At 37.6% G+C, this 25,391-nt stretch overlaps 1 long non-coding RNA gene across 2 annotated transcripts in view; it reads right to left on the reverse strand.

Moving 5' to 3' along the window:
• Positions 1 to 25,391, reverse strand: part of LOC140496836 (uncharacterized) — a 224,712-nt gene that overhangs the window by 41,726 nt on the left and 157,595 nt on the right. For both annotated transcript variants that reach the window (XR_011964413.1, XR_011964412.1), the window contains exon 2: positions 10,512 to 10,612. This is a non-coding gene — a long non-coding RNA (uncharacterized lncRNA). The remainder of the gene's footprint in view (positions 1 to 10,511; positions 10,613 to 25,391) is intronic.

A 25,391-nucleotide genomic window follows, 5' to 3' on the forward strand; every position in this document is an offset into this window, starting at 1 on the left:
AGAGAGAGACATAGAGAGAGAGAGAGAGTACAGGATGAATTGAATAGGATGGGATAATATCTTAAAAGAAGAAATTAAGCGATGAGAGAGAAATATATTAGGAGTAGAAAGGGAGAAATGGAATGGGGCAGGTTATCTCTCATAAAAGAGGCAAATAAAAGACTTTTCAGTGGAGGGAAAAAGATGAGGGGTGAGAGAAAAAACATGAAGCTTACTCTCATCGCATTCAAATAAAGGAAAGAATAAAATACACACTCATTTTGGTATGAAAACCTATCTTACAATACATGAAAGTGGGGGAGAAGGGAATCAGCAGGGTGGGGGGGATCATTGAAGGGAGGCCAGTGGGAGGAGGAAGCAATTTGAAGTCAACACTCTTGGGGAGGGACAGGATCAAAAGAGAGAATAGAAGCAATGGGAGGCAGGATAAGATGTAGGGAATTATATTTAGTCTTACACAACACAACTCTTACGGAAGTCTTTTGCAAAACTGCACAGATATGGCCTATATTGAACTGCCTGCCTTCCCAAAGGCAATGGGTGGGGAGGGAGGGATGGGGAGAAGTTGGAACTCAGAGTTTTAAGAACAACTGTTGAGTATTTTTCTTGCAATTAGGAAATAGAAATGCAGGTAATGGGTTATAGAAAGTTATCTTGCCCTACAGGACAAAAGAGAAGATGGGGATAAGGGAAGGGAGGGATGTTAGAAGAGAACACAGATTGGTGATATGGGCAATTAGAATGCTCGGTGTTTTGGGGTTGGGGGGGACAAATGGGGAGAATATTTGTAACCCAAAATTTATGGGAATGAATGTTGAAAAGTTACATAAATGAATAAGTTTAAAAAAAAGATAAGGAAAAAAATGGACTAACCAAAAAGGCAAAAATTGTCCAAAAAGCCAATGAGGACAAGAATGGCTTGTAAACCTGAATTGGCCTAATGTGGAAGGACGTCCAAAAGCTCACTGAAGATTATAATTCCTTAAAACTCAAAATGGAGAAAATGTAAGTTAACGGCTTCATGAGCAAATCAAGAAATTATAATACAGAACCAAAACACAGAAGAAATAGAAGACTTTGAAATAAGTCATTGGAAAAACCATTGACTGGAAAAAAAAATCCGGGAGAGAAAATTTAGAAGTTATTATTATTTCTCTTTTTACCTCCTGCTTTCCTGTAAAGCGACATAAGTTTATCTGCTTAACTGAGTCTATATTCTATCCCCTTTCTGAGTATAATATGATGAAAGTAAGATTCAACTCATGCTCACACCCTTCCTTCTGTTCCTCTACTGTAAAAGAACTTCTGCACTTCTTCATGTGATGTAAGTTACTTTGTTCTGCCTCCCCCTTCATCTTCTTCCAGTACAATCCTTTTTAATCCCTTAACTTTTTATACTACCACATTCAAGTCAATTGATACCTATACTTTCTGTCTATGTACACTCCTTTTAAATGCCCTAACATAAATACATCTCTCAAGAGTTATAAGTTTCATTTTCTTTTGTGAACAGCTTAATTTTATTGAAATTTTTCTTTCCTGTTTGCCTTTTTATGCTTTTCTTGAGTCTTGCTTTTGAAGATTGAATTTTCCGTTCAGCTCTGGCCTTTTCATAAGGAAAATTTAATATGCCCTATTTCATTGAGTGTCCATCTTTTCTCCTGAAAGTTATGCCGAATTTTGTTGGGTAGTTGATTCCTGATTTCAATCCAAGCTCCTTTGCCTTCTGGAATATGATTTTTCAAGCACTCTTATACTTTAATGTAGAAGCTGATTACTACAGTGTAATCCTGACTATGCCTCCACAATATTTGACTTGTTTCTTTCAGGCTACTTTCAGTGTTTTCTCCCTGAACTGACAATTCTGTATTTTGGCTACAATATTGATTGGAGTTTTCTATTTGAAATCTCCTTCAGGAGGTCATCAATGGATACTTTTGATGACTATTTTGCCCTCTGGTTCTAGAATATCAGGGCAATTTTCCTTGGTAATTTCTTGAAATATGCTTCCTAGGGTCTTTTTTTAAAGCATGGCTTTCAAGGTAGTACAATAATTCTTAAATTGTCACTCCTCTATCTATATGCCAGGTAAGTTTTTTGTTTTTTTTTTCCAGTTCGGCATTTTACATTTTTTTCTATATTTTTTCATTCTTTTGATTTGCTTTGATTGATTCTTGGTGTCTCATAAAGTCATTAGCTTCCACTTGTGCAATTCCAACTTTAAAGGAAATATTTTCTTCTATTAGCCTTTATGCATTTTATTTCATGTGTCCAATTCTACTTTTAAAGTAGTTATTTTTTTCAGTCAATTTTTTTGCCTCCTTTTCCAAGCTTTTGACTCTTTTCTTAAGTCTGTCCTGTAGCTCCCTTTGCTTTTCCAATTTTTCTTCAACCTCTTTTACTTGATTTTTAGACTGCTTCTTGAATATTTTCAAGAGTCTTTTTTGGTTTGGAGACTGATTCATATTCACCCTTTGAGGCTTCACATGTAGATATTTTAACATTGTCCTCTTCTGGATCTGTGTTTTGATATTCCCTTTTATTTGGTTGCTTTTTGTTATTGTTGTTGTTGTTGTTGTTTTATACTCCTATTAATGTTGTTTGTAACTTTCTATAGTTAGGAATCTTTTTGTTTTTGGTTTTCACATTCTTTTTAAAAGTTGAAATCTGTTCCTGGGGCACAGGGGGCACTGTCCCAAGCTGCTTGGTATGGGACCAAGGATATAGTCACTGGCCATGATGGCAATCATATTAGGATATTTTATTGCTTTTGTTTTACTAGAAGTGCCACTGGGGGGCGGATCCAAGATGGGCGAGTGGAAGAATGAACCTGAACTAGCTCTATCCACATATTCCATAAAATACATGTAAAAAGGGACTCTATACAAATTCTAGAGGAGTAGAAGATATAAAATGACAGAATGAAAGATTTCCAGTCCCAGAAGCCTGAAAGGCAGGCAGGAAAGGTCTACTGCACCAGACTCAGAGCAGAGAATGGACCAGCATTGACTGGGTCACACCACACAGACAGTACTGGAGGAGGCTTCAGGGCACAGAATAATGAGTAGCAGCTATGGATACCAGATTCCTCAACCCAGAGACGCTAAAGACAGCTTCAAATGTCAGTGAGAAAAATCTTTCACCTGAGCGAGGTGGGAGCATGGTACAGCCCCAGCCCCAGGACAGCAGCAGTCAGTGCTGTGGTTTCCACATTTGGAAACCTGAACCTAAAGACCCTGGGGAAATTGAGCAGCTGACTTGATATCAGTCCTATGGTGAGGAGGAACACTGGCTGGTGGAGCTGGTGGAGGCTCTAGAGAAGGAATTAACTTGCAGATGCTGGGCAGAAAAGCTTGTGGCTGGTCCAAGACGAGAGTGCAGGCCAGGAGAGGAGTAAACTTCTCTCCCTTGATTGTACCGTTTTGGAGGAAATGAGAACTTACAGGTCCCTAGAGTATATGCTCCACTTAACAAAGCACTCAACAATCAAGTAACTGGCTGGGAAAATGCCCCCCAAATGGAAAAAATAAGGCTTTAGAAGGCTACCCTTTTTGGTGGAAAGGTATTTTCTTCCATCTTTTCTTATTAGGAAGAACAAAGCATATTACCAGAAGCAGATATAAAAGTCAAGGCTTCTACATCTAAAACCTCCAAAAACAATATGCAATGGTCTCAAGCCATCAAAGAGATCAAAAAGAATTTTAAAAATAAAGTAAGAGAAGTGGAGAAAAAATTGGGAAGAGAAATGAGAGCAATGCTAGAAAATCATGAACAGCAAGTCAATAGCATGCTAAAGGAGACAAAAAAATGCTGAAGAAAATAGCAACTATAAACATAGACTAATTGAAATGGCAAAAAAAATGCAAAAAGCCAATGAGGAGAAGGATGCTTTAAAAAGCAGAATTAGCTAAATGGAAAAGGAGGTTCGAAAGCTCAATGAAGAAAATAGTTCTTCAAAAATTAGAACAGAGAAGATGGAAGCTAATGACTTTATGAAAAACCACGAAATTACAAAGCAACACCAGAAGAGTGAAAAAAAAGAAGACAATGTGGAATATCTCATTGGAAAAACAACTGATCTGGAAAATAGATCCAGGAGAGACAATTCAAAACCTATGGGACTACCTGGAAGCCATGATCAAAAAAAAAAAAGAGCCTAGGCATCATCTTTCAAGAAATTATCAGTGAAAACTGCCCTGTTATTCTAGTACCAGAGGGTAAAATAAATATTGAAAGAATCCACTGATTCTGAAAGAGATACAAAAAGGAAACTTCCTGGGAATAATGGAGCCAAATTCCAGAGTTCCCAGGTCAAGGAGAAACTATTGGATGAGAACAGAACATAACAATTCTAGTATCATGAAAATACAATCTGGATCACACAAGATCTAGAAACTCCTACATTAAGTGATCAAAGGACATGTAATATGATATGCCAGAAGTCAAAGGAACTCAGATTAAAACCAAGAATCACCTACTCTGAGTATAAAGCTTCAGGGGAAAAACCATCATTCATTGAAATAGAAGGTTTTCAAGCATTCTTTCTGAAAAGACCAGAGCTGAATAGAAAATTTGACTTTCAAACACAAGAATCAAGAGAAGCATGAAAAGATAAAAAGGAAAGAGAAATCATAAGGGACTTACTAAATTTGAACTGTTTACATGGAAAGGTGATATTTGTAACTCTTGAGACTTTTCTCAGTATTTGGGTAGTTGGAGGTATTACATATGTATAGGCAGAGGGCACAGGGTGAATTGAATAGTCAGGGATGATATCCAAAAAAGTAAAATTAAGGGGTGAGGTATATTGGAAGGAGAAAGGGAGAAATGGAATGGAGCAGATTATCTGTCCTAAAGAGGCAAGAGGAAACTTTTTCAGTGGAGGGGAAAAACGGGGAGGTGAAAGGGAAATAATAAAGCTTACTCTCATCACATTTGACCTAAGGAGAGAATAACGTGCACACTCAATTTGGCATGAAAATCAATCTTGCACTTCAGGAAAGTAGGAGAAAAAGGGATAAGTGGGGTGTGCTGGGATGATAGAAGGGAGGGCAAATGGGAGGAGGGAGTAATTAGAAGTAAACTCTTTTGGGGAGAGACAAGGTCAAAAGAGATTAGAATAAATGGAGCATAGGATAGGATGAAAGGAAGTATAGCTAGTCTTTTACAACCTGACTATTATGGAAGTCTTTTGCATGACTACACATGTACAGCCTATATTGAGTTTCCTGCCTTCTCAGTAGGGGTGAGTAGGGAGGGAGGAAGGGAGACAAGTTGGAACTCAATATTTTAGGAACGAATTTTGAGAATTGTTTTTGCATGCAAAACTGAGAAACAAGAAATGAGGTACAGAAATCTCTCTTGCCCTTCAAGACAAAAGAGAACACGGGGATAAGGGAAGGGATGGGTGTGATAGAAGGGAAGACAGATTGACATAAGGGGCAATCAGAATGCACAATGTTTTGGCATGGGGAGAGGGGAGAGATGGGGAGAAAATTTAGAACTCAAAATCTTGTGACAGTGAATGTTGAAAACTAAGATTAAATAAATTTTGAAAAATGATAAAAAATAAAAAAATAAAAATGCCTATGATTGAATAATATGATTTAAGCAGTTCTTACCAACCGATTGATGGACCTGTCCACTGAGGGAAGCTTGATTAGGGGAGTTGTTTTGTAGGAGGGTCCCAAGTACCTTTTTTTTTTCTATTGAGGCACTGGGTCAGAGCGTTATGCCCTGAGGGTGAGGTTTTACTTTGGGGCTTACTGACTATAAGTGCTTGACAAGAAAGGGTCTCTGACAAACCTGTAAGCAGTTTTCTGGTTTTGAGAAACCCAGATGTTCCCTCTCTGGTAAAGTTGTATGTATGTTAATTGTCAGACATTTTGGAAGCATGTCTGTTGACTTTTGATTCTCTGTATTTCCTCTGAAGTTCAGGGTGCTGACTTATTCTCCTGAACTAACTAAATGATACGTTTGCTTGATTATGGTGATTGTTAACCCCTCAACATTTCCCTTTCATTTTATGAATGCAAATTTAAGAACCTGTGGTAGTAGGGACCCCGTGTATGTTGGGATACTTACTGTTACACTAGTTTTCTTCACCAGGGCCTCAGGTGCTTGTCTTTTGTCCCTTGTAGTGAGATGGCCTGGCTTAGTTGCACCTGTACTCATGGAGTTCCTGGACTAGCAATTTTCCTTCTGCACTAGCGCTAGAGGCCTTACAGCTAGTCTGCTATTCCACTAGCCTGCTGAGCCAGGACCAAGGGTCCACAGTTTCCGATTTTTGCTGTTGCCAAGAGATCCCTACTGGCTTGTCAGGACAACATCTGTCCTGAGCTATGCTCCACTTTTACCCAAGTGAGAAACATCATTCTTGAAGTCCTTCTAAAGTTTGTTTTTTTCACTGTCTTTTTGTGGATTCTGTTGCTCCAGAATCTATTTAGAGGCATGAATTAATGTTTCCTAGGGAAACCTGGTAGACCTCTGGCAACTTCCTGGCTTCTCTCTGACATCTTGAGTCCATTCTTCATCCTCTGTGATTACTTTTGTATGATTCTCTTCAGCTTTGTGTTCAATGTTAAAATTTCTATTTACTTCTGGTCTTTTCATCAAAATCTTCTATGTTATTACATGTCCAACTTTTCCCCTAAAGGATTATACTCAATTTTTCCAAGTTACTTATTATGAGTTGAAGTCAGCTCTAATAATTCACCAAACTCTGCACTCATTTGCAATGGTAGGTGATAAGGTTTGCACAATCCTGACAGTTTCTTCACAGTACTTGAATTATTTCTTTCTGGCTATTTGCTGTATTTTCTCCTTGATCCTAGAACTCCGGATTTTGACTATAATATTTATTTGGGGATATTTTTCAGGTAGCATCTGTTAATTTGTTTCAATTTTTGCTGTGCCCATCAGTTCTAATATATCTGGGAAATTTTTCTTATAATTTCTTGAAATATGAAATCTAGGTTCTTTTTTCTTAAATCATGGCTTTTAAGTAGTACTCTAATTCTCAGATTAGTTCTCCTCAGTTGATTTTCCAGGTCAGTCATTTTTCCTAGGACATACTTCCAATTTTCTCTCTTTTTGCAGTCTTTTGATTTTGTCTTATTATTTCATGATCTAACTTGGAGTTACATCAATGTTAACCAAGTTAACATTGGTTAAGTTTCTACTCAACTAATTGTATATCTTAAGAAGTTATTTTCTTCATTAAAGTTTTGTACTTCTTTTACTATTTTGCCAATTCTGACTTTGTGAAACGGTATTTTCTAAAGTATTTTGGGTTTTTTTCTTTTATTTTTTTAACAAGCTGTTACCTTGCTCTTTTGAATTTTCTTGCAAATCTCTCATTTATTTTTCTGTTTTTCCCGTTAGTCATATTTGATTTTTAAAGTAATCTTTTTTTTCTTTTTTAAAATAAAAATTCTCTATTTAACTCTCCTAATAATTCTTTTTGGCTATGTGTATGATGTGTATTTTTTGACACTTTGGTTTTAGATGTTTTCAATTCATTTCATTCTTTTGCATTTACTTTTTGAGCATTCCTGTCATCATATCATTATAGTAGTTTTTGTCACCAGGTCCTCTCTCTCTGTCTCTGTCTCTCTGTGTCTCTGTTTCTCTGTCTCTCTCTGTCTCTCTCTGTCTCTCTGTCTCTCTGTCTCTCTGTCTCTGTCTCTGTCTCTCTCTGTCTCTCTGTCTCTCTCTGTCTCTCTCTCTCTGTGTGTGTCTCTGTCTCTCTCCCCCCTCATTTTTCCAGTCAATTACTTGATTTTGAAGTTCATTTTTTGAGGGTAGGGGTTCTGCCTACGTGTTGCAAGAAGGGGATGGTCACCTTGAACTTCTGTAGTTTTATCTGTGAGTTTGGAGGTTTTTACATCCAAAGGGTTGTAATTTGAGTGGATTTCTTGAGACTACCTTCCTGGTGTATGCTCTGATCCAGGTATGACTCCTCCTCCCTAGTGAGTTTATCTGCTCCTGTCTGTTCTTGAACTTTAAAGTGATTCTGGTTAACAGGATATGGAGCTTCCAAATGGTGCCTGATTCTGCATTCAGTGTCAACACAGGGATCCCTGGAATATCTAACTATTCAGTCCTCTTACTAGCCCTTGTGTTGGGTAAGTCAGTATCAGTAAGTAACCCAAAATACACAGGGAGCCTGTTACCTCAGGTTCTTTGATCTTCATTCATAAAAAGGAAAGCAACTTTCAGGGTGTTAACAATCACTTCAATCAGAACAAATCAAAATCAAAATTTCGTGGAAAATGCAGAGAAATCAAAAGTCAACAGAAATGCTTCCAAAATATCTGACCCACTACAACAGGTCCAGTCAGCAAGCCCCTAAGTAAAACCTCACCCTCAGAGTATTTATACACTTTTTAGAGTCAGAGGGCATAACCTGATGGCTCAGTGCCTCAATAGCAAAAAGTAAAGGTACCTGGGACCTTCCTACAAACCAACTCCACTAATAAAGCTTCCCACAATGGGCAGGCTGATCAATGGATGGGAAATATTCTCCTTAATCATATTATTCATTCCGAGGTACTTTTAATAAAACAAAAGCAGCCAAAGATCCTATTTTACTTGTCATTACACCTGGCTACCCATTACTGTTCCTGCAGCTACAGCCTCCATGGCTCAAAGTTGACACCCTTTTGCTGGTACACCAAAGTCCAATCCGTTCTCATCTCAGTGTTTTCATATCTCTCATTCTATCTTCGTAAATTGCCTGGGACTGGAACAAATGACTCTCTGTGATTTTCTTTCTTTCTTTTTTTTTTTTGGCTTTTTCTCTCAAAATTAGAATAGGCATTTCTGTGCTTGTTTTGTAGGTAACAAAGTTTTGGGGAAAGTTTTGAAACTATAACCTTTTACTCAACCATCTTGACTCTGACTCTGATCCTCTTTCAAGTTTCTCTCTCTCTCTCTCTTTCTCTCTCTCTCTCTCTCTCTCTCTCTCTCTCTCTCTCTCTCTCTCTCCCTCCTCATTTCTGCCTCTCTCTCTTCCTTGACCCTTCTGTGTCTGTCTTTGTCTGTCTGTCTCTTTTCCTACTTTTCATGTGTATATTCTTGTATCATTTCTTGTAGCCAAGCTTCATCTTCCTTTATTACCTTGTTTATAGGGATTGTGGAGTTATTCTCCTGCTTTGAGTTCATGTCTTGGTCATCCATGGCATTATCATAGTTCCTTGTCTTTTTGTTTGTTTATTCATTCTTGGGGATTTCAGTGTTTGCAACAAAGCCCTGATCAATGCTTGAGGATTGAGTCCTAAATCCTTCTTCTTCATGGACCATAATTGAAGAAACTCGTCTTAGATTATAGATCAGGATTGTGAGGTGTGGAAAATGGTAGTTGATCTTGACGTTTCCTCTCCCTCCAATGATCAAGAACAGAGCTAAATGCTGGGGTCTGTAAGACTCTAGCATCACAGAGGCTTTGCTGTGTAATGGTCATGGGTAGAGCTCCATAGTTGGGGGAGGGGAAACTGAGATACGTTGTTCACTCTTATTTCATGATCTTTGTTGGTCTTTCTTGTCCTAATCTATTCTTATATTTAATTTTGACTTTGGAAAGTTTAATGTAAAGACAAAATGTTTATTCTATCACTCTATATGTTATAGTTATCCTGGTATTATAAACTCAGATGAACTAAGGCACAAAACTCAATGCCAATCTATTTCACAAATACCATAACAACTCACTCAGAATAAATGCATACTTGGCTTCCTGTGGTCTTGCTCTATTGCTTTAAATATAAAACATTGAGATGGCAGAGGTGAGATTCAATTGATGTGACAAGAAGACACAATAAAACTTACCTCGAATTGACAGCTGATGAAAAAGAACTAAAGTTCCTCGAGAAAATAAAAGCTGTGAAATGAAAAATTGGATTCTATTCCTAACAATAAAATAACAACAGAGATGATCACAGTAAACATTTATTTAGCATTTTAAGATTTACAAAACACTTTGCAAAATTTTATTCTCACAAACAACCCTGGGAGACAAGTGCTGTGATAATCACTATGTTACAGATAAAGACAATGAGGCAAGGAGAGGTTAAGTGACTTATCCAGGGTCATGTAGCTAGTGGCTGAGGACAGATTTGTATTCAGGTTAAAAAAAAGATACAATATAATGACTCTGAAATAGCCTTTCCCACATTGGGAATTGTCTTAATTACCTGGGATGTTTTTTCTCTTATATATAAATAAATTCATACTTTAAGGAAAAATACATTTTGTTTGTTTGATGTCCTTTTTCTTTACATCTTCTTTCCCCCGCCTTTCTTGTGTTCCAAATGGTTGAGATTGCTACTAAATTGACCCATGAATAAACATGGTGCTTTTTCTTTATGTTGTAGACTACAAGGAAAGTCTGAAGTAGTGGCAGAATTGAGTTGACTAAAATTTCTGGTTAGTAATTTATATATCAAATGGCTTCCCTATGGAATAATTACTGACCACAGTAGAGAATAAAAGTACATAAACATCATCCTTACCTATAAATTATTGTGTCATTCAAAATACATTTCCCCTTCTGGAAACAATTTCTAGGGCTTGTGTGGGGTTTTTATTTTGTCTTGTTTTTCCTTTGAAAGATCTATGAACAGAAATGAAAGTAGAAATACTCTCAGAACTCTCAAAATAAAAGTTGACAAATATTTCCAAATTTGTTAGTATTTTGCGTAACCTCAAATTTACCTATGGCAAGTAAATAATATACCCTTTGGAGGAATGATGCTCTTAAAAGACCACATTAAACATTCAAACACATTATACAACTATGTTAAAAGAATGAGAATTTTGTTGTGCTAAGTACAGGTAGTGTTCAAGTTTTAGAAAAAGTTAGGGGGGCGGAGGCAAGATGGCGGAGTGAAAGCAACGACTCACCTAAGCTCCTGGAAAAACTCCTTTGGATATTTCTGGGGGGAGAGTCTGACCAGACTTTGGAGGTGTAGAATCCAGTGGGAGACGGACTTTGACAGATTCGGAGCCCAGGCTGGACTGGAAGGTCCACGGGAGGGATCTGTTCCGCGGGGGTAAGACCCCGGCGCACAGCGCAGCGCGGTCGGCGCGGCAGGGCGGAGGCGACCCGAGGGGCCCGAGAGTGGCGGGCGAGACCAGCGGAGCAGGAGATAAGCCAGGCCGAGCCAACGATATCAGCGCAACAGCCTTTGAAATCTTCAGCCTAAAGACGGGACTTCAGTGGCTCACTACTTGAACATCCAGAAGCTGGGATGCCGGAGTGATCAGTAAGTGCTCTCCCCTCCCCCCCGATGACCATGAGGGAACCATAAAATTCTTCCCCAGATTGATCCTGGATCAGTGGGAGCAGCAGAAAGGGGCGAGTGGTCTCGTAACACCAGAGGCTGGAGAGGTGGCAAAGGGGGATTCTTCCTACCGTGGTGGAGGCTGTCTGGAGGGACAGACGACCCAGGGCAGAGAAAAATTCGCACTGAGACCCAAGCAAGCCTCAGCCCGGGAGACGAGCCCCAGGAGGGGCGGGAACACGCATTAGCCTCTAGGCGTGCCCCAGCCCTCCAGGGGAAAAGGGAAGACAATAGGGAAGCTGGGATCACCATCCCACTGGACCTTGCCTTTGCCTCAGGCCAGCTGAGGAGATAGCCTGAGACCAGACCACACCTCCCACACACCTATCAAGCTAAACCCAGGGTTGATCTGGGAAACAACAACAACAACAACAAAAAAAGCCTGCTTTTAGCCTAGACAAACATCAACTCAACTTAAAAGATCTGTATCTTCTGACTGAAAGAACCAAAAGCTACAACACTCAGCCAACATCATGAATCGGAAAAAGCAGACGAAAAGTGAAAAAACCATAGAATCTTTCTATGGGGATAAGGACCAAAACACAAACACCAAAGAGGTCAGAGCTGAGACTGTACTTCCATCTGAAACCTCAGATGGGACTATGAATTTCTCGCAAGCACAACTAGATTACCTGGAACGTCTGAAGAAGGATATAAAAGAAAAACTGGCCAATGATTTTAAAACCATAAAAAAAGAATTCACTGATGAGAACATCAATCTGAAAAAGAAAATTGAAGAAATGGAAAAGGAAGTTCAAAAATTAACTGGAGAGAATAATTCCCTAAAAGGAAGAGTTAATCAAACGGAAAAGGAAACTCAAAACCTAATAGGGAAAATTGATCAGATGGAAAAGGAAACCCAAAACCTAACTGGGAAAATTGGTCGAATGGAAAAAGAAGTACAAAAATTAAATGGAGAAAATAGCTCCTTAAAGGGAAAAATTGGCCAGATGGAAAAGGAGATGCGAAAGCTAACTGAAGAAAACAATACGATCAAGATTAGAATTGGGCAAGTAGAAACTAATGACTCAATGAGGCAACAAGAGTCAGTCAAACAAAATCTAAAGAATGAAAAGATGGAAGAAAATCTAAAATATTTAATTGGAAAAACAACTGACCTGGAAAATAGATCCAGGAGAGAAAATCTAAGAATTATTGGCCTGCCAGAAACCCATGATGAAGAAAAGAGTCTGGACAGTATCTTCCAGGAAATCATCAAGGAAAACTGCCCAGAAGTACTAGACTCAGAGGGCAAAATAGTCATCGAAAGAATCCACCGTTCCCCACCGGAAAGGGATCCCAAACTCAAAACCCCAAGAAATATAGTTGCCAAATTCCAGAGCTATCAAGTGAAGGAGAAAATACTACAAGCAGCCAGAAAGAAACAATTTAAATATCAAGGTCACACAGTCAGGATCACACAGGACCTTGCAGCTTCTACATTAAAAGATCGAAAGAATTGGAACCCAATATTCCGTAAGGCAAAGGAGTTGGGACTCCAACCGAGGATCAACTACCCAGCAAAGTTCAGCATAACATTTCAGGCAAGGAGAAAGTCATTCAACGAAATAAGGGATTTCCAGAGCTTCCTGACCAAAACACCAGAACTCAATAGACAATTTGATCTTCAAATGCAGGTCTCCAGAGAATCATAAAAAGGTAAACAGAGGGGAAAAAACAAAAACAAAAACTTGCAACTCAATTAGGGCAATCTGTTTACCTCCCTGTAAGGGAAGATGATACCTGTCAATCTTGAGAACTGTGCAGCTATTATGATAAAAGGGATATATGTAGAGGGAACGGGCATAAAGTAAATTATGTCATGGCAAAAATATGATTTAAGTATGAGAAGGGAATGTAATAGGAGGTGTGGAAAGGGGGAAGCAGAAAATGGCAAATTATATCACAGGAAGAAGTACAAAACCATAGTAGAGGGAAGGAGGGGAGGGAGATGAGCATTGTTTGAGAGGTACTCTCATCTGATTTGTTCAAAGGAGGGAACAATAACCTTAAGCAGATAATCCTAACTAGCTCTATAGGTAGTAGGAGGGGAAGGGGGAAGAAAGGGGAGGGTGGCTAAAAGGGAGGAAAGAAGCAATAAGAGTAAAGGGGACCAAAAGGGAGGGGGGCTAAAAGAAGGAGGGAAAGGCTGCAGGAGGAGGGGGAGAAAAGTGAATACTATTGAGGAGGGGAAGGGAGACGGGAGAGTTAAAAGCATAAATGGTGGGAAAGAGGGTGGAGGGAAATACACAGATTGTAATCATAACTGTGAATGTGAATGGGATGAACTCTCCCATAAAACAGAGACGGATAGCAGAATGGATTAAAAGCCATAATCCAACAATATGCTGCTTACAAGAAACACATTTGAAACGGGGGGATACACATAGGATAAAGGTCAAAGGATGGAGCAGAATATATTGTGCTTCAGCTCATGTAAGAAAGGCAGGAGTAGCAATCCTAATCTCAGACAAAGCAAAAGCAGAAATAGATCTAATCAAAAGGGATAAGGATGGAAACTATATCCTACTAAAAGGCACCATAGACAATGAAGCAATATCATTACTAAACATGTATGCTCCAAGTGGTATAGCATCCAGATTCTTAGAGGAGAGGTTGGGGGAGTTGAAGGAAGAAATTGATAGCAAAACTATACTAGTGGGGGACCTCAACCTCCCCCTCTCTGAACTCGATAAATCCAACCTTAAAATAAACAAGAAAGAGGTTAAGGAGGTAAATAAAACTCTGGATAAGGTAGATATGATAGATCTTTGGAGAAAATTAAATGGGAATAGAAAGGAATATACCTTTTTCTCAGCGGTACATGGAACATTTACAAAAATTGACCATGTACTAGGACATAAAAATCTCACAATCCAGTGCAGAAAGGTAGAGATAATCAATGCATCCTTTTCAGATCATAATGCATTAAAAATTACATGTAATAAAAGGCCATGGAAAGAGAAACCAAAAATCAATTGGAAACTAAATAATCTAATTCTAAAGAAGGGTTGGGTTAAACAAGAAATCATAGAAACAATCAACAGTTTCTTTCAAGAGAATGACAATAGTGAGACAACGTACCAAAACTTATGGGACACTGCAAAAGCAGTTATTAGGGGAAGTTTTATATCTCTGAATGCTTACATAAATAAAATAGAGAAAGAGGAGATCAATGACTTAGGCTTGCAGTTGAAAAAGCTAGAAAAAGAACAAATTGAAAATCCCCAAGTAAATACCAAATTAGAAATACTGAAAACCAAAGGAGAGATTAATAAAATTGAAATAAAGAAAACTATTGAATTAATAAATAAAACCAATAGTTGGTTTTATGAAAAAACTAATAAAATTGATAAACCTTTGGTTAATCTGATCAAAAAAAAAAGAAAGAAGAAAACCAAATTACTAACATTAAAAATGAAAGGGGTGAACTCACCTCCAATGAGGAGGAAATTAAAACAATAATTAGAAACTACTTTGCCCAACTTTATGCCCACAAATTCGATAATCTAAACGAGATGGATGAATATTTTAAAAAATACAAATTGCCCAGATTAACAGAAGAGGAAGTTGAATACTTAAACAACCCCATCTCAGAAAAAGAAATTGAACAAGCCATCAATGAACTCCCTAGGAAAAAATCTCCAGGGCCAGATGGATTCACAAGTGAATTCTATCAAACATTTAAAGAACAGTTAATTCCAATACTACATACACTATTCTTGAAAATTGGGGAAGAAGGAGTCCTCCCAAATTCTTTCTATGATACAAATATGGTTTTGATACCCAAACCAGGAAGAGACAAAACAGAGAAAGAAAATTATAGACCAATTTCCCTAATGAATATAGATGCAAAAATTTTAAATAAGATTTTAGCAAAACGAATACAGCATCTAATCACGAGATTAATACATTATGATCAGGTAGGATTCATACCAGGACTACAGGGCTGGTTCAATATTAGGAAAACTATTAGCATTATCGACCACATCAACAACAAAGCTAACAAAAACCACATGATTATCTCAATAGATGCAGAAAAAGCTTTTGACAAAATACAACATCCATTCCTACTAAAAACATTGGAGAATGTAGGAATAAAGGGAACTTTCCATAAAATAATAAGCAGTATCTATCTAAAACCTTCAGCAAGCATTATATGCAATGGGGATAAGCTAGATGCATTCCCAATAAGATCAGGGTTGAAACAAGGTTGTCCATTATCACCACTATTATTCAATATGGTACTAGAAATGTTAGCTGTAGCAATTAGACAAGATAAAGATATTCAAGGAATTAGAATAGCCAAAGAAGAAACTAAGTTATCACTCTTTGCAGATGATATGATGATTTACCTAGAGAATCCCAGAGATTCAAGTAAAAAATTACTTGAATTAATAAACAACTTTGGCAAAGTTGCAGGGTACAAAATAAACCCACACAAATCCTCTGCATTCCTATATATTAGCAACAAAGTTCAACAGCAAGAGATAGAAAGAGAAATCCCATTTAAAGTTAGGGTAGACAGTATAAAATACTTAGGAGTCTACCTGCCAAAACAAACCCAGGGACTATATGAACACAATTACAAGACACTTTTTGCACAAATAAACTCAGATTTAAGTAAGTGGAAAAACATTAGTTGCTCATGGGTAGGCCGTGCTAATATAATAAAAATGACAATTCTACCCAAATTAATATACTTATTTAGTGCCATACCAATTAAACTATCAGACAATTACTTTCTAGAGCTGGATAAAATAATATCAAAATTCATTTGGAAAAACAAAAGGTCCAGAATATCAAAGGGACTAATGAAAAGAAATGCTTGGGAAGGTGGCCTAGCGCTACCAGACCTTAAACTGTACTATAAAGCAGCAATTATCAAAACCACTTGGTATTGGCTAAGAAACAGAGAGGTAGACAAGTGGAATAGACTTGGCACTCAAGATGCAGTAGGCAAGGAATATAGCAACCTTCTGTTTGATAAACCCAAGGACCCCAGCTTCTGGGATAAGAACTCATTGTTTGACAAAAATTGCTGGGAAAACTGGATAACAGTGTGGCGGAAATTAGGCATAGACCCATACCTGACACCGTACACAAGAATAAAGTCCAAATGGGTACATGATTTAGGTATAAAGATTGATACCATGAATAAACTGGAGAAGCAAGGAATAGTGTATTTATCAGATCTATGGAGAAGGGAAGAATTCTTTACTAAAGAAGAGATAGAATGCATTATGAAATGCAAAATGGATAACTTTGAGTACATTAAACTGAGAAGTTTTTGCACAACCAAACCCAATGCAACCAAAATCCGGAGGGATGTAGTAAATTGGGAAAAAATTTTTACAGCTAAGCTCGGGGATAAAGGCCTCATTTCTAGAATATATAGAGAACTGACCCAAATGTATAATCGTACAAGTCATTCCCCAATTGATAAATGGTCAAAGGATATGAACAGGCAATTTTCAGAGGAAGAAATTAAAGCTATCTATAATCATATGAAAAAATGCTCTAAATCACTATTGGTTAGAGAGATGCAAATCAAAACAACTCTGAGGTACCACATCACACCTATAAGATTGGCAAACATGACAGAACAAGAAAATGATAAATGCTGGAGAGGATGTGGGAGAGTTGGAACACTAATTCATTGTTGGTGGAGCTGTGAGAGCATCCAACCATTCTGGAGAGCAATTTGGAACTATGCCCAAAGGGCTACAAAAATGTGCATACCCTTTGACCCAGCAATATCGCTTCTAGGACTATATCCCCAAGAGATCATAAAAATGGGAAAGGGTCCCACATGTACAAAAATATTTATAGCAGCACTCTATGTAGTTGCCAAAAACTGGAAGTCAAGGGGATGTCCATCAATTGGGGAATGGCTGAATAAATTATGGTATATGAATGTAATGGAGTACTATTGTGCCATAAGAAATGATGAACAAGAAGACTTCAGAGAGGCCTGGAAGGACTTATATGACCTGATGCTGAGTGAAAGGAGCAGAACCAGGAGAACTTTATGCACAGCAACAACCACAGTGTGTGAGAGTTTTTTCTGGTAGACTTAGATTTTTGTAATAACACAAGAACTTCTGAAAAAAAAAAAAATACCAATGGTGGACCTCAAGGCAAAAAGCCTTCCACACTCAGAGAGAGAAATATGGAAGTCACTCACATAATGTAGCAGATCATGTTTGTGTATGTGTATCTGTTTGTGTATCATGTTCTGATTTGTTATACGGATTCTTTCATTTATCTTAGTCTGACTCCATAGCATGACGATAGTGAAAATATACTCAATAGGAAAGTATATGTAGAATCTATACAGAATTGTATGCAGTCGTGGGGAGGGAGGGAGGTAGTGGGGGGTGGGTGGGGAGGGATAAAATCGCAATTGTATGGCAGTGATTGTTAAACATTAAAAAAAATAAAAAAATTAATTAAAAAAAAAAAAAAAGAAAAAGTTATCATTTTTTGAGTAAATAAATTAATAAAGTTGGCCTTAATAAGCGAGTTTCTTTCATTGAAAGAACTCAGAGTGGAATAAAATGGACTAAGAAAACCTTTAAATGGTGGGTACAGAAAAATATTCAATAGACGAGGTACTAAATTAAAAGAAACTTAAAAGGAGCCCTTACATTTACTCCAAAGCAGAAGCATCTCATAGGGAGCAGAGAAAGATATTTCTAAAAAATTCATATAATGACTACTTACTGAGTTGTAATGGTGGAAAATATATGAAGTTATAATTATATTCTTGATTGACTTACACATACATCAAAATGTTTTTGTAATGCTCTGTAGTCTTTGAAATATTATAATAATATTAATTGATCTGAATTTTCTCAGTGTCTCTGCTTTTAATTTAATAATTTGACCTTCCTAGAAAGTTGTCTTATTAATATTTTTGCATAAATGTACTAAAGAAATATTTTGTTCACTAAAGCAGCAACTTATTGAACTTTAGTCTCATTTCTAGTGTAAATCCACATGGTCAATGAGCAGTTCCATGGAAGTGGGGCATCACTGCTATTCTTCAGAGTTATGCAAATCCAGAAAGGACTATGGAAAAGGATTAGGAGAAAGGATCAGGACAATTCTCTTATGGGTGATTCTGGCATAAAGCCTTGTGGATTTCTGTTCTCCCCGTGGAGCTACTGTTAGAAGGACCTTGAGTTGGTTGCTTATATCCAAAAACATGCTTTAATGATACAGCTTTTTTTTTTTTTCTGGGGTGGTGGCACACTATAAATACACTTTGTTTGTTGTATAATTCATTGAATAGAGCAGATAAATTTACTAGGTCTGCAAACAATGCTTTTTTCTCATACATACTTTAATTCATTTGATTGCAACAATTAGACATTCATTTTGGATAATGATATACACTTCTTTTTTTTACCTCTTCTTGACTGGCCAGGGTCTATCCTTGGGAGTTCAGACAACTCACTGACCTTGTTCCTTAATAAAGATATTATACTAGGAATGTCTCAATACAATATAAAACTAATTCATTAAGCACTTAATATGCCCAAACCACTTGTGTTATGTGCTTAAATTATCAAGACAAAATGAAAAAACAGTACCTGTCTTCAAGCCACACCTAAGCAATAACTTAACTTTTACTAGGTTGATGTAATATGTATGGTATGTAAGCAGAGAAGACCTGGTTCTAATGTAATGCAACACATGTTTATTAAGCACCTAATAGGTACAAACATTGTGTTTGGTACTTTATTTATAGATAGTGAGGTAGTTATATCTCTGAAATAACAGAGATATAATTATATATGTGTATGTATGTAGGGATGCATGTATACTCACACAAACATTATATACATATGTGTGTGTGTATACACACACACATACATACACAGATACATCAAATTTGTTATCTATGAACAAGCTATCCAAAAATCTGAGCTATTAATTATTCTAATATTAAATACATATGAGAATTATTTTATTTGCTTTACTTCAATCCCCATTTCACACCTAGCACAGGCCCAGCACAATATGGGTGTTCAAAAATATTTTGTTGATTGATTAATGACATTCTTGTGATACACATACAGCATTATTATTATTATTCATCTGCTTTTCCCTCAGACCTTTGCTATCATTGGGGAGGAGCAATCCCTAATGTGGAAACTCCCTTCAAGAATTTCAGTTGTGGCTTTGTCAAGGAAACCCCAAGATGGGGGAGGAGCCAAGACAGCAGAGCAGAAAGACCTACATACTCTAGCTCTTCCCCCACAACCCATAAAATACCTGTTAAGAAAGACTCTCAACAAATTGTAGACAGCAGAAACCACAGAGTAATGGAGTGGAGGAGATTTCCAAGGTGACCTGGAAGGCCAAACGGAAAGTCTGTCACACCAGACATGGAGTAGAGTCCAGCCCAGCCTTAGCCACACAGCACCAGAAGGAGCAGGACCAGAGCAGGCTTCTGGGTGGAATCCCCAGAAGTAGCAGTGGTTCAAAGATCCCTTAACCCACAGGTGCCAAAGGTCATCGAGAAGGCTTTTTCCACCATAACTAGAAAGAAGCAGGGTCCTGTACCAGCCCCGGCTCCAGGCAGTGGTGGCAATGGCAGCAGCAGCAGAGGGCAGCAGCAGTGCATGGCAGTGGTTGCAGCAGACAGAGTCAATTGCTGCAGTGCTTAGTTTAAAGCCCTTGAGGGAATTGAGCAGCTGATCTGAACCTCTGCCCTGGGTGGCAGCCCTGCCTCCACTTAAAACCCCTGGGGGAACTGAGCAGCTGATCTGAATCTCAGCCCTGAGCAAGGTCTTGCGGTTTGGTGGAGCTGGAGGTCCCTGAGGAGGAAACTCCTCACCAATGATTGTGCCACCTTGGAGGAACTGAAAACACAGAATTCCCCAGAGTATACCCTACTCTTGATAAAGGACCCAAAAGTCAAGTAACTAGTTAGGAAAATACCACAAAAGAAAGAAAAAAAAATAAGACTACAGAAGGTTGCTTTCTTGGTGAACAGGTATTCTCTCCCATCCTGTTGGATGAGGAAGAATAATGTTCACCATCAGGGAAACAAATAAAATTCAAAGCTTCTGCATCTCAATCATCCAAAATAAATATACAATGATTCCAGGCCATGGAAGAACTCAAAAAGGACTTTGAAAATCAAGCAAGAGAGGTGGAGGAAAAATTGGGAAGAGAAATAAGAGTGATGCAAGAAAATTATAAAAATTGAGTCAACTGTTTGCTAAAGCAGACCCCCAAAAAATGCTGAAGAAAATATCTTTAAAAATAGGCTAACTCAATTGACAAAAGTGGTTCAAAAAGCCAGTGAGGAGAAGAATGTTTTAAAAAGCAGAATTAGTCAAAAGGAAAAGGAGGTTCAGAAGCTCACTGAAGAAAATAGCTCTTTAAAAATTAAAATAGAACAAATGGAAGCCAATGACTTTATGAGAAACCAAGAAATAACAAAACAAAAGCAAAAGAATGAAAAAATGGAAGACAATGTGAAATATATCATTAGAAAAACAACTGACCTGGAAAACAGATACAGGAGAGACAATTTAAAAATTATGGGACTACCTGAAAGCCATGTTCCAAAAAAGAGCCTATACATAATCTTTCATGAAATTATCAAGGAAAACTGCCCTGATATTCTAGAACCAGAGGGCAAAATAAATATTGAAAGAATCCATCAATCACCCCCTGAAAGATATACAAAAAGCAAACTCCTAGGAATATTACAGCCAAATTCCAGAGTTCCCAGGTCAAGGAGAAAATGTTGCAAGCAGTTAGAAAGAAATAATTTCAGTATTTCAGAAATACAATCAAGAGAACACCAGATCTAGCAGCTTTTACATTAAGACATGGAAGGACTTAGGATAGGATATTACAGAAGTCAAGGGCACTAGGATTAAAATCAAGAATCACCTTCCCAGCCAAACTGAATATAATATTTCAGGGGAAAAGAAATCAACATTTGATGAAATAGAGGACTTTCAAGCATTCTTGATGAAAAGACCAGAAATGGAGAGAAAATTTGACATTCAAATGCAAGAATCAAGAGAAGCACAAAAAGGTAAACAGGAAAGAGAAATCACAAGGGACTTAACTAAAGTTGAATTGTTTACATTCCTACATGGAAAGATAATATTTGTAACTCTTGAAACTTTTCTTAGTATCTGGGTAGTTGGAGGGATTATACACACACACACACACACACACACACACACACACACGGAGAGAGACAGAGACAGAGACAGAGAGATGCAGAGAGAGAAAGAGACAGAGAGAGAAACAGAGGGAGAGACAGAGAGACAAAGAGCATACGGTAAGTTGGATAGGAAGTGATCATATCCAAAAAATAAAATTAATGGGTGAGAGAGGAATATATTGGGAGGAGAAAGACAATGGGACAAATTGCCTCTCATAGAAGAGGCAAGAAAAAGCTTTTGCAATGGAGGGGAAAGGGGGGGAGATGAGAGGGGAAAAGTGAAGCTTACTCTCTTCACATTTGTCTCAAGGAAGGAGTAACATGCACACTCAATTTGTTACACTACAAGAAAGTCAGGGAGAAGGGGATAAGCAGGGTGGGGGATGATGGGAGGGAGGACAAATGGGAGGAGGGAGCAATTAGAAGTAAACACTCTTGGGGAGGGACAAGGGTAGCAGGATAGGATGGAGGGAAATATAGTTATTCTCACACAACATGACTATTATGACAGTCATTTGCAAAACTTAAAAAGTCCACTTCTTATGTATATGTATAGCCTATATTGAATTACTTGCCTTCTCACTGGAGATGGGTGGGGAGGAAGGAAGGAAGAGAAGTTGGAACTCAAAGTTTTAGGAACAAATGTTGAGAATTGTTTTTGTACACAACTAGGAAATAAGAAATACAAGTAATGGGGTATAGAAATTTATCTTGCCCTACAGGACAGGAGAGAAGATGGGAATAAGGGAAGGGAGGGGTGTTAGAAGGGAGGGCAGATTGGTGGAAGGCATAATAAGAATGCAAGGTGTTTTGGGGTGGGGGGAGAGAAATGGGGAGAAAATTTGAAACTCAAAATTTTGTGGAAAGAAATGTTGAAAACTTAAAATAAATTAATTAATTAAATAGAAATGAATTTCAGCTGTGTCTTAGAGTCTTAGAGAGCTGCACGGGAAACTGAGAGACTGGATTTTCATAGTAAGACAAACAGTATATGTCAGAAGCAAGGCTTGAAGTCAAGTCTTCCTGACTTCAAGACTGGCTAACTAATATTCTACCATACTGTCTCTCATTCTTGTTTTAGATGAGGAAACTGAGATATAGAATGGTTGGGTGAGAAATACTAATACTAATAAGGATTAGTATTATCATTATTACTACTTCTACTACTAACAATAATAATAAAAAAACTCCTTTACATAATAGATATTTAGGATTTACAAAATCCTCTCCCAAAAAACTTGTGAGTAAGGCAGTATAGATGATATTAGCCTCTACTTACAAATGAGAAAACTGAAGGACAGAGAGGTTAAGTATCTTGTCTGATGGCAAGCATACTATGTAGCTTTCTGGTATTGCATCTTTTCTGGGTACTGTGTAGTCTCAAGGAAAATGGAGCCAGATTTCCATGGCTACAGGTCTGCCAAATTGAGGAGAAAATTGAAGCATTTATCTAGATAAAATGACTTCACTTCGTTGTTGGAAAGCTCCTGACTCCTGTTTCTAATGGCTGTCATAAATAATTGGTATTTTTAGGTTCCCAAGGAAACATTTCTGAAAGGGACAGCTTCACATTTGTTTCTTTATGGGGAAATAAGCAAATCTTCAATCCCCTCCCATCTCAGTCCTAAATGTCCTCTTTGGACCCTTGATGGAACTACTTAGGTGGGATAATTCTGGTCAAAGCTTAAGATAAAAATAATGAGCCACATACTTCTAATGCCCAAGGGTTTTCATGATACAAAGTCCACTTCTATGGAGACTGGCCTAAGTATTTCAGGTCTCTAGATTTCCGCTCTAGGGGCTAGTTAGCTTTTTTGATTTGCCATATTATAGAACAACTAGGTGACCTGAAAGAACATATTTGTTTTCCCTCCTTTTTCCCCTTTAAGCAATGTCATCTTCTTTGGTGAGCATTAGCAATGTGCCCAGAGCAGAGTTTGCTTTGCCAACAGTAGGTTTCAGATAAACAGATTTGTATTAATCCACTGTGTAATTGGGAACATTTCATCTAATAAGGTATTTGTTTGGATCATGCCAGCTGACCTAGGTGAATAAAAGATTTGCTGTATCATCTGCTTATGAAAGTAAATTCGATTCTGAGTTCAGTGTCATTATACATCACCACAGAGGGGAAAAGTAAGTTGAGGCTGACCCAAGGGTGCGCTAATTTCAATTGAATTAGTGTCCCACTGAGATCTAAAACACCATTCCTCAGAGTCTATTTTCAAACAATACTGACACAATTGCATTTCATTACCAAAATGTTCTAATTCCCAACATTCTTGGCAAAGGAAAAAAGTAGACTTGCAAATATCAATTTTATTGGTTTAGCAGAACCTGGAAAACCAGCTAATGATCATCTATTTTTAATCAACCCACATCCACTGGCCCTGTGAATAATGGTAATTAAGCAAAGTTAGAGGGAAAATTGAGCACTTTACGAAAAGATTTCATGTTATTTCACTTTCAATGTCAAATAAGACTTTCATTAATCTGAAAGTATAAAAGTCAAAAATGCATTTTTGACAATAACTTTTCAATTGTTTTGCTTCTCCGTCCCACTGGCCATGGTGATTTGTAGCACAGTTAGATAACGAATAGATGACATTGTAAATGTGAAGAATCAGAGACATACCTTTTAGATATCTATTTCTACAGATATAGATTATATCTCTATATAAGAAAGTACCTGTTCCCTAAGAAAGGAAGCAACTTTCAGGAGCCAACCTTTGACAACAGAGAAAGCAATCAAACGTGGACTTATAAAGGACCTAGACTTAGCAAGTACGAGTTAATCTATAGATGAAAGGACACGAAAAGCTGTGGTGATCAACCTTATCAGCAAATATGCTGTGCCCAAAGGTGAGCTTAGTAAGGATTTCACAGGAGAGAAAGAATTTCTAGGCCCTGTAATTCCAGAGTTATAAGTCATATTGGTCACAAATTTCCAATATTCGTGCCTCATAAACATGTCATTTTACTTTAATTTTGTGTATATGTATCACAGAGATGTGTATCTCTGCGAGTATGTGTGTGTGTGTGTGAATGTGTGTGTGCGTGTGTGTGTGTGTGTGTGTGTTTAGTGAGTGTGCTCTAAGTTTATGGGGGAAATGTTTTACAGCTACTATGCCTTTACTAAGAGCTAATTTTACCAGCAAACTGCTTATAGGAAATACGCTGGCGAAGTATACTCAGGAACTTTAGGTTTGAAGTCCCACTGATTACACTCAAAAACCTGAGAATAACAACCACACTCTGAGAAGGCAGCCCAGAGGGGTGGAACACATAGAATCTCATAGGGAACTTAGATTGTATAAATGACCCGCTGTAGATCACATAACTAAGAAGTAATAAAACTAAGAGACATACTCAAATATCCTGACTTCAATTCCTTTTACCAATGTATCTCACTTGTTGTATGGAAAGTTAGTACTTATTGAGTAACACGTTTCTTCCAAAACTATCCTAGATTCAGGCATCAGAAACTTCTGTATCATGATTCAAAACTATAGGCAGAGATGTAAATAGAACTTTGAGAAATTGATAATCACAATTATTTTCCAAGAGAAATGTCTTTTTTCTCCTTTCATATTTTCCCCTTTGTTTGAGCCATTTCTCCTTTAGATTCTAGTTATGTCAGAGTGAGGGAAAAGTTGGAGGGATAAAAAGAGCAAATACTCTACAATACATAATGACAGTGCTCCCAATTTTTCCAAAATAAATGATCTATGATAGAGATGCCATCATCACTCCAAAATAGAAGTTAAATTGCAAAGCCAATTAACTCTTTGAAGGCCAAGTACTCTACCTGCTAAAACTTTTTTTAGAGACATCAGATTACATTTACA

This window comes from Notamacropus eugenii, chromosome 3, assembly GCF_028372415.1.
Source record: "Notamacropus eugenii isolate mMacEug1 chromosome 3, mMacEug1.pri_v2, whole genome shotgun sequence".
Lineage (NCBI taxonomy): Eukaryota > Metazoa > Chordata > Mammalia > Diprotodontia > Macropodidae > Notamacropus > Notamacropus eugenii.